Source organism: Cucumis sativus, unplaced genomic scaffold (genome assembly GCF_000004075.3).
Source record: "Cucumis sativus cultivar 9930 unplaced genomic scaffold, Cucumber_9930_V3 scaffold87, whole genome shotgun sequence".
NCBI lineage: Eukaryota > Viridiplantae > Streptophyta > Magnoliopsida > Cucurbitales > Cucurbitaceae > Cucumis > Cucumis sativus.
This window is the reverse complement of record NW_022279578.1, coordinates 10,001-17,500: the sequence shown is the minus strand read 5'-3', so window position 1 is coordinate 17,500 and position 7,500 is coordinate 10,001.

Sequence of the window (7,500 nt, the reverse complement as noted above, 5' to 3'; positions counted from 1 at the left end):
TCAAGTACGAGTATATAGCCTAAATAGTCTATAGTATATGAAATAAAGGTTGGGCGCCTTATTTTGAGAGACTATGGATGCGGCCCACTTTGAAGTACAAACGATGTGATCCTAATCGTTCATGTAGAGACATGAAAGTGGGGGCATCCTATGTAAAATGTTTACATAAGACTGAACCATGAATTAGTCATTTTTACGTTATAACACCGTTTACTGTTTAAAACTGACTATCTCAATTATTAATGACCTAGGTAACTTAGTCTTAATCCTGAGTTAACTATGAACTCCTGTTCATACGAGATTATCCTTAGATCTGCATAGGTGAGGGCAGCTCATCAGCGTTGGCCCAATAAAGCCTCCCATTTCAGGGGTAAGATCGGGTGGATAGCTGGGAACATAGGGTACAAGATGGAATTCACTCCTACCCGCTTTAGGGTTAGTAGATAGGTTGCTCTCTTAAGCACTGAATCCAAGTCTTGAAACTCACTAAAGTAGTTGATAAGACTAGGAAATCTGGTCAATCACATCCTTCTCAACAGTTGAGAGAGCCTCGACGTAGTGGGAGGGTTGTTCATCAGCCTGATCGCTATTTGGGTTTAATTGAAACTCAAGTCGTCATACCTGACGATGGCATAGAGGATCCATTAACCTATAAACAGGCAATGAAAGATGTAGATCGTGACCAATGGATCAAAGCCATGGACCTCGAAATGGAGTCTATGTACTTTAATTCTTTCTAGACTCTAGTAGATCAACCAAATGACGTAAAACCTATTGGTTGTAAATGGATCTACAAGAGAAAACGAGACCATGCCGGTAAAGTACAGACTTTTAAGGCTCGACTTGTGGCAAAGGGTTATACCTAGAGAGAGGGAGTAGACTAGAGGAAACTTTCTCTCCCGTTGCCATGTTAAAGTCAATTAGAATACTCTTATCCATCGCCACTTTTTATGATTATGAAATTTGGCAGATGGATGTCAAGACAGCTTTTTTGAACGGTAATCTTGAAGAGAGCATCTATATGTCTCAACCAGAGGGGTTTATAAAACAAGATCAAGAACAAAAGGTTTGTAAGCTTAAAAAATCCATTTATGGATTAAAACAAGCTTCTAGATCCTGGAATATAAGATTTGATATTGCGATCAAAATCTTATGGCTTTGAACAAAATGTTGACGAGCCTTGTGTTTACAAAAGGTCGTCAATTCCATTATAGCATTTTTTAGTCTTATATGTAGATGATATTCTACTTATTGGAAATGACTAGGATATCTTCCTGATATCAAGAAATGGCTAGCTATGCAATTTCAAATGAAAGATCTGGGAGATGCACAATACGTTCTCGGAATCCAAATTGTTCGAAACCGTAAGAACAAAACACTAGCCATGTCTCAAGCATCTTACATAGACAAAATGTTGTCTAGATATAAAATGCAGAATTCCAAAAAGGGTCTGCTGCCGTACAGATATGGAATTCATTTGTCAAAGGAACAATGTCCTAAGACACCTCAAGAAGTTGAGGATATGAGAAATATTCCCTATGCTTCCGCTGTTGGAAGTTTAATGTATGCAATGTTATGTACTAGACCTGACATTTGCTACTCAGTAGGGATGGTCAGTAGGTATCAATCCAATCATGGACGTGATCACTGGACAGCCGTTAAAAACATTCTACATGCTCATGTATCGTACAAAGGATCTGATCCTTACTGGATACACTGATTCAGATTTCCAAACTGATAAAGATGTTAGAAAGTCTACATCAGGATCAGTATTTACTCTAAATGGAGGAGCAGTAGTTTGGAGAAGCATAAAGCAAACTTGTATAGCTGATTCCACAATGGAAGCTGATCATTTTACAAAAGCCCTCATGGCTAAAGTGTTTGAGGGTCACCTACACAGTTTAGGTGTACGATGTTTGTAAACTAGGACAAGTGGGAGACTTATTGGCCATGTGCCCTAGTTTCATATATATTCTCTCACACCACATCTCTCATACCACTAGGAATTTTAGTCCAAGTGGGAGTTTGTTGGAATTTTTTGTCCTAAAACTCGTAGTTTGTAAATCATATTCTATTCAATAAAGTTGTTATTGAGAAATTAAATATTATAATCTTAAATCCAATAAATCAAAGTTCCAAGGCTATTTTTTGAATAAACTTGAACTTTATGTGTAAACATAAACGTGGATCAAGTTCGAGTATATAGCCTAAATAGTCTATAGTATATGAAATAAAGGTTGGGCGCCTTATTTTGAGAGACTATGGATGCGGCCCACTTTGTAGTACAAACGATGTGATCCTAATCGTTCATGTAGAGACATGAAAGTGGGGGCATCCTATGTAAAATGTTTACATAAGACTGAACCATGAATTAGTCATTTTTACGTTATAACACCGTTTACTGTTTAAAACTGACTATCTCAATTATTGATGACCTAGGTAACTTAGTCTTAATCCTGAGTTAACTATGAACTCCTGTTCATACGAGATTATCCTTAGATCTGCATAGGTGAGGGCAGCTCATCAGCGTTGGCCCAATAAGCCTCCCATTTCAGGGGTAAGATCGGGTGGATAGCTGGGAACATAGGGTACAAGATGGAATTCACTCCTACCCGCTTTAGGGTTAGTAGATAGGTTGCTCTCTTAAGCACTGAATCCAAGTCTTGAACAAGGGGCCCCACCCTCTCATTGGCCCGAGAGGGATTAAGTTTATAGGTTGAACCTTAAACCAATTGTTCAATAGTGGATTAGTGGGACTTAAGGAGCAAGATGTAATCTTGGGGGTAAAACGGTATTTTGACCCAGCCAAGGTTACGAGCAACCTGTGAAGGATTAACTTACTGATTATGGTTTTATCAAATGGACACAAATATATCTATAGTGAGGGGAGTGCAACTACGGGACTTTAGTGGAATGACCCGTTAGTTAACGAATGTTGATTAACTCGGTTTAAAAGAGTTTAGCTAGTTAATCTTGAATCGTTGGAGCCCATGATCTATAGGTCCATTAGGTTCCTCTGCTAGCTCATATGGATTAAACTTAGAACAGTGTGATGAAATAAGTCGAATTGTTCGAATAGGGAGAAGAAAGGAAAACCGACATATACAGTGATATAATCGTCGGTCTTCTAATTAGAAATAGAGCTTTATGTTTTACATACTATAAGTATGAATGCGGATTCATACTAAGAAGCTCGGAATTGGTCAAAAATAGTAAAAAGTCAAAATGTTGACTTTTGACTTTGAAAAGTCAAACTTTGACCGGCCTTATATTCAAATGTGATTTGAATTTTGGAAAAATGAATGCGGATTCATGCTCGGGAGGTTGGAATTAGTCAAGACGGACAAAATGGTAAAAAGTCAAAATATTGACTTTTGACTTAGAAAAGTCAAAGTTTGACTTTTGACTAGAAAAATCTAATGACCATTTTACCCTTGGACTAAGTTAGTGGGAAAATCCAACATTTTGTTGGATAATCCCACTAACTCTTAGTGGGATATGTGGCTATATGAGATATAGACACCTAGCCCACTAAGTTCCACTAATTGTTAGTGGAATATTAGGTGTTGAGATTTGGCAATTGAATTGCATGCATTTTTGCATGTAATTAGGCTATAAATAGAGATGTTTTCAAATGTTGAAGGACTTTTGCCTCTTTTATCATTTTCATAATCTCAACAAAAGAAAAAAGAAAGCTTCCAATCTCATTTTATCTCCATTACTTTCTACACCAAAATTGGGTCCCACAACCCGGTTCTTTGTCTAGAGGATAGCAGTTGAGTACTAGTGGTGGTCTCGGGTAGAATTGGTAAGAAGACATCAAACCTTTTGAAAGCTTCAAAGGTAATACTTCTTAAAACCCTAATTTGATTAGTTTATGGTTACATGTTAATTGTGGCAATTAGGGTAGAAATTCGATTCTTTTTCCGCTGTGCATGACTTAGTTCTTTCACGCAGGTGCCGCCCACGCCCGTGTCGCGCGCGCAGTAGCCGCCCACGACCGTGCCGCGCGCGCAGGTGCCGCCCACGCCCTTGCCGCGCGCGCAGGTGCCGCCCACGACGGTGCCGCGTGTCACAATCGTAGCGTTTCAACCTCGAGACGGACGATTGTGCGGCACTTGTTCTAACTCACGAACAAGTCAGCCGATCAAAATCCAAGAGTTGTGGGTAACGTCGATGTATGTCGTAACCTTCCTTCGCGTTTTAGGGAAATTTTATTTATAAAACGCGGGAAAGAAAGAAATACATTGAAATAGACGTTACAATAAGCATTAAAGACTGTCAGTTGCAAGGAAAAAGGGTAGCTTGCAAAGAGTACAACTAATGCTTGGGCGGGATTCAACTGGTATGCCTCCCCTATAGTACATTTTGAACATTTTCTTCTCTGGCAGGCTTGCATATGGAAAATGCCGAAACGTCACACCCAAGCTTTATGACCTAGAATGGAAAGCAAACACCTAAACTAGTTATGCAAAGTAAAGATGGGATAAACTGGGGGTAATCGGAGCATATAACCAAAAGGTAAACACACTTTGGAAAAATATGTCCGTGACACACTCCCCACTTAAACAGTTGACGTCCCCGTCGACTGGCAAAGCTGGAATCCTTCGATCTTCTGCCTCCACGCTTCACGGTCTTGGTACGTCTTCCACAGGCTTTTTCCATGAGGAGGCTCTTCTGCTTCGTCACGAACTTGTGTATCCTCCCCATGGGTCTTCTTCTTCAACTTCTGTTTATTCCTCGTGTGCTCCCACGAGGTGAAGATCTTCGTATCTTCAGAAACCGCATCAGTTCAGGTCGCGGCGTCACGATATCCTGACCTTCCACATGAAGGTCCAGGGGGCGATGCTTCCCATCTGCCCATCTTTTCAGCCGCTTCGAGACTTTCTCCAAATTGGCTCGAACAGTGTCTGATCTACGCTTCCACTTCTTGGCAAGGTTACAAGTCTGAGGCTCCTTCTTCATACAAGAACGATCAACAGGACGCGACAATACATATTGTCCGTCGCCAACACTCATTGTTGGACTTCCGTAAGTTGATGATTTCTTCATAGTTGTAACACCTGATTGTGTTGCCTCCAACGAACAACCCCCGTTCTTTTGTGCTAACTTGCCGGCCTTCGTCAAACTCATGCCATCATGAGCGACAGAGTTTTCTTTCATGGATTCCTTTGACGCGTCTCGTTTTGGGCCATCAGCTTGACAGGCCTGTGTACGAGCGGACACATGTGGAACCCCATGACTGCTCTTCCTACGTTCTGACTCAAAATCAAGTTTGAGCACGACTCTTCGTCTCCTTACTTGATTTGAAGTCAGATTCGGCCGAGTACCGAAATGGCAGGCAACGTCGTTGTTCATCTCTTTGACAAGCGTTAATCTATGGAACCCTGTCTCCCATCCTCAGACTGTGTGCTATGGCCAACGTTTCTTCTTCAAACACTGTATCATTGCCCTCAGTGGCACTCTTCTTCTGATTCTCAAATTCGATAGGGTGTCTATTCTGCAGTAGGACACCACTCAACGCATGACTACACGCCTCAAATTCGATAGGGTGTCTAGAGAACCCTGCACTCGACAATCTCTTTGATTGTCTCCAGAGTCCAGGTGACTCTGAGTGTGCCATACGATGATTATTCTCCGTAGGCGATCCTGGCATGGGCAAACTCTCACGTTTCCCATCTCCATATTTCTCCACGACACACCTTGTGTCTTCTCGAACACGGTCCTCTCTAAGTTGCATGGCCGAGATCGTTCTCAGTCCTTTAGGTTGCCTAATGTCTGTCTGCACAACGGTGGGGTTAGACCCCGAGATCACCAGACATTTGGCTGCAGGCATTATGATCACTTGATGTTCGAGAAGGAATTCCATTCCAAGAACTACATCAAAGTCATCCATGCCTACAACCACGAAGTCAACGAAACCGCTCCATCCTCCCAACTGTATCACCGCCCGTTTTACTACTCCAACTACGGGTAAAGCTGTAGAATTCACGGCCTTCATTTTTCCCGTATCCTTCTTCCAATGAAGGTTTAGTCGTCTGGCTTCTGCCACCGTTATGAAATTATGGGTTGCACCGGAGTCAACCATAGTGCTTCTTGCATGGTTCCGGTTGATCCAAGTGTCCACATACATTAGGCCCCCTTTCGTGCGCCCACTTGTCTCCCCTGCTCTCTTTTGAAGGGACGACAAGAGTCTTATGGCTCCCACTCTCACATTTTGAACTCTTTCTTCTTGCCCAACTTCCTCCTCTGGTTGACCCGACGTGTCATCTGAGTCTGCAGCTAACGAGGCCTGGAAGGCATAGAAGGCAGCCTTATCCGGACATTCCCTTGCTCGATGTGGTCCGTTACAAATGTAGCAACTGATAGAAGCGTGGGATGTCCTCTGATTATTGGGCCTTTGCCCGTTGTTCCCTGTATTTGACTGGGAAGGCTTGCGGTCTCTACCGGGACTTCTATTTCCACTTACAACTTCGGGATAATTCGGTCGGTTGTTTCTGTCTCTTCCAGGTGAAGAGCTTTGTTGACGTCTCGTCTCTTTAACGTCACTAGACAGATCAAACAAGCGTTCAGCTGTCGCATAGGCCGATACGAGGTCTTGGACCTTCTGCTCGTGTAGCTTAGTCCTTGCCCACGGCTTCAGTCCTTCAACAAAACTAAAGATCTTGTCCTTTTCAGTCATGTCAGATATGTCCAACATCAGCCCCGCAAACTGCTTCACATACTCCCGAATGCTTCCAGTGTGCTTTAATTCCCGCAGTTTTCGTCGAGCCAGAATCTCGACATTCTCAGGGAAAAACTGCGAGCGGAGTTCTCTCTTCAAACTGTCCCATGTGTCTATTACACAACGCCCTTCCTGAATGTCAATGTATCGGGACCTCCACCATAACTTTGCATCCTCAGATAGATGCATGGTTGCCAATGTCACCTTGGCTTCCTCTGCCACGGTGTTTGTGGCTTTAAAGTACTGCTCAATATCGAAGATAAAGTTTTCCAATGCCTTTGCATCCCTTGCCCCACAGAAGGGCTTGGGTTCCGGGATCTTTATCTTGCCAACTGTCATCGCTCCTCCAGCTGGAGCTTGATTGGCCAACGCTCGCATCGTAAGGTTCACCTTCGTGTTCACCTCTACGATTTCATTTCTAACGACATCCAGGGTGGCTCGAAAGTCCTCTGACATGCCATTTATCATTTCTATTATATCCTTCTGGAGTTATCTAACTCCATAACTCGCTCCTCCATCCGGGCAACAGAGCCCGATGAACTGTCCCCACGCTCGTAGGGAACATTTCCAATTCTCTGGATTTGTGACTCTAACATGTCAACTCTAGCCAACAAATCCTGTATGGGTAATCCGTCCAGGTGACCGGACACCGCATCAACAGCAGCGGCTCTCTCAGAAACTTCCTCAAGCCGTTCTTCCATAAATCGGATGGAATCAGGAACTTCCATCAGGTGGAGCATCTGCTCTTCGATCCCCACCAATCGTTCTACATGGGT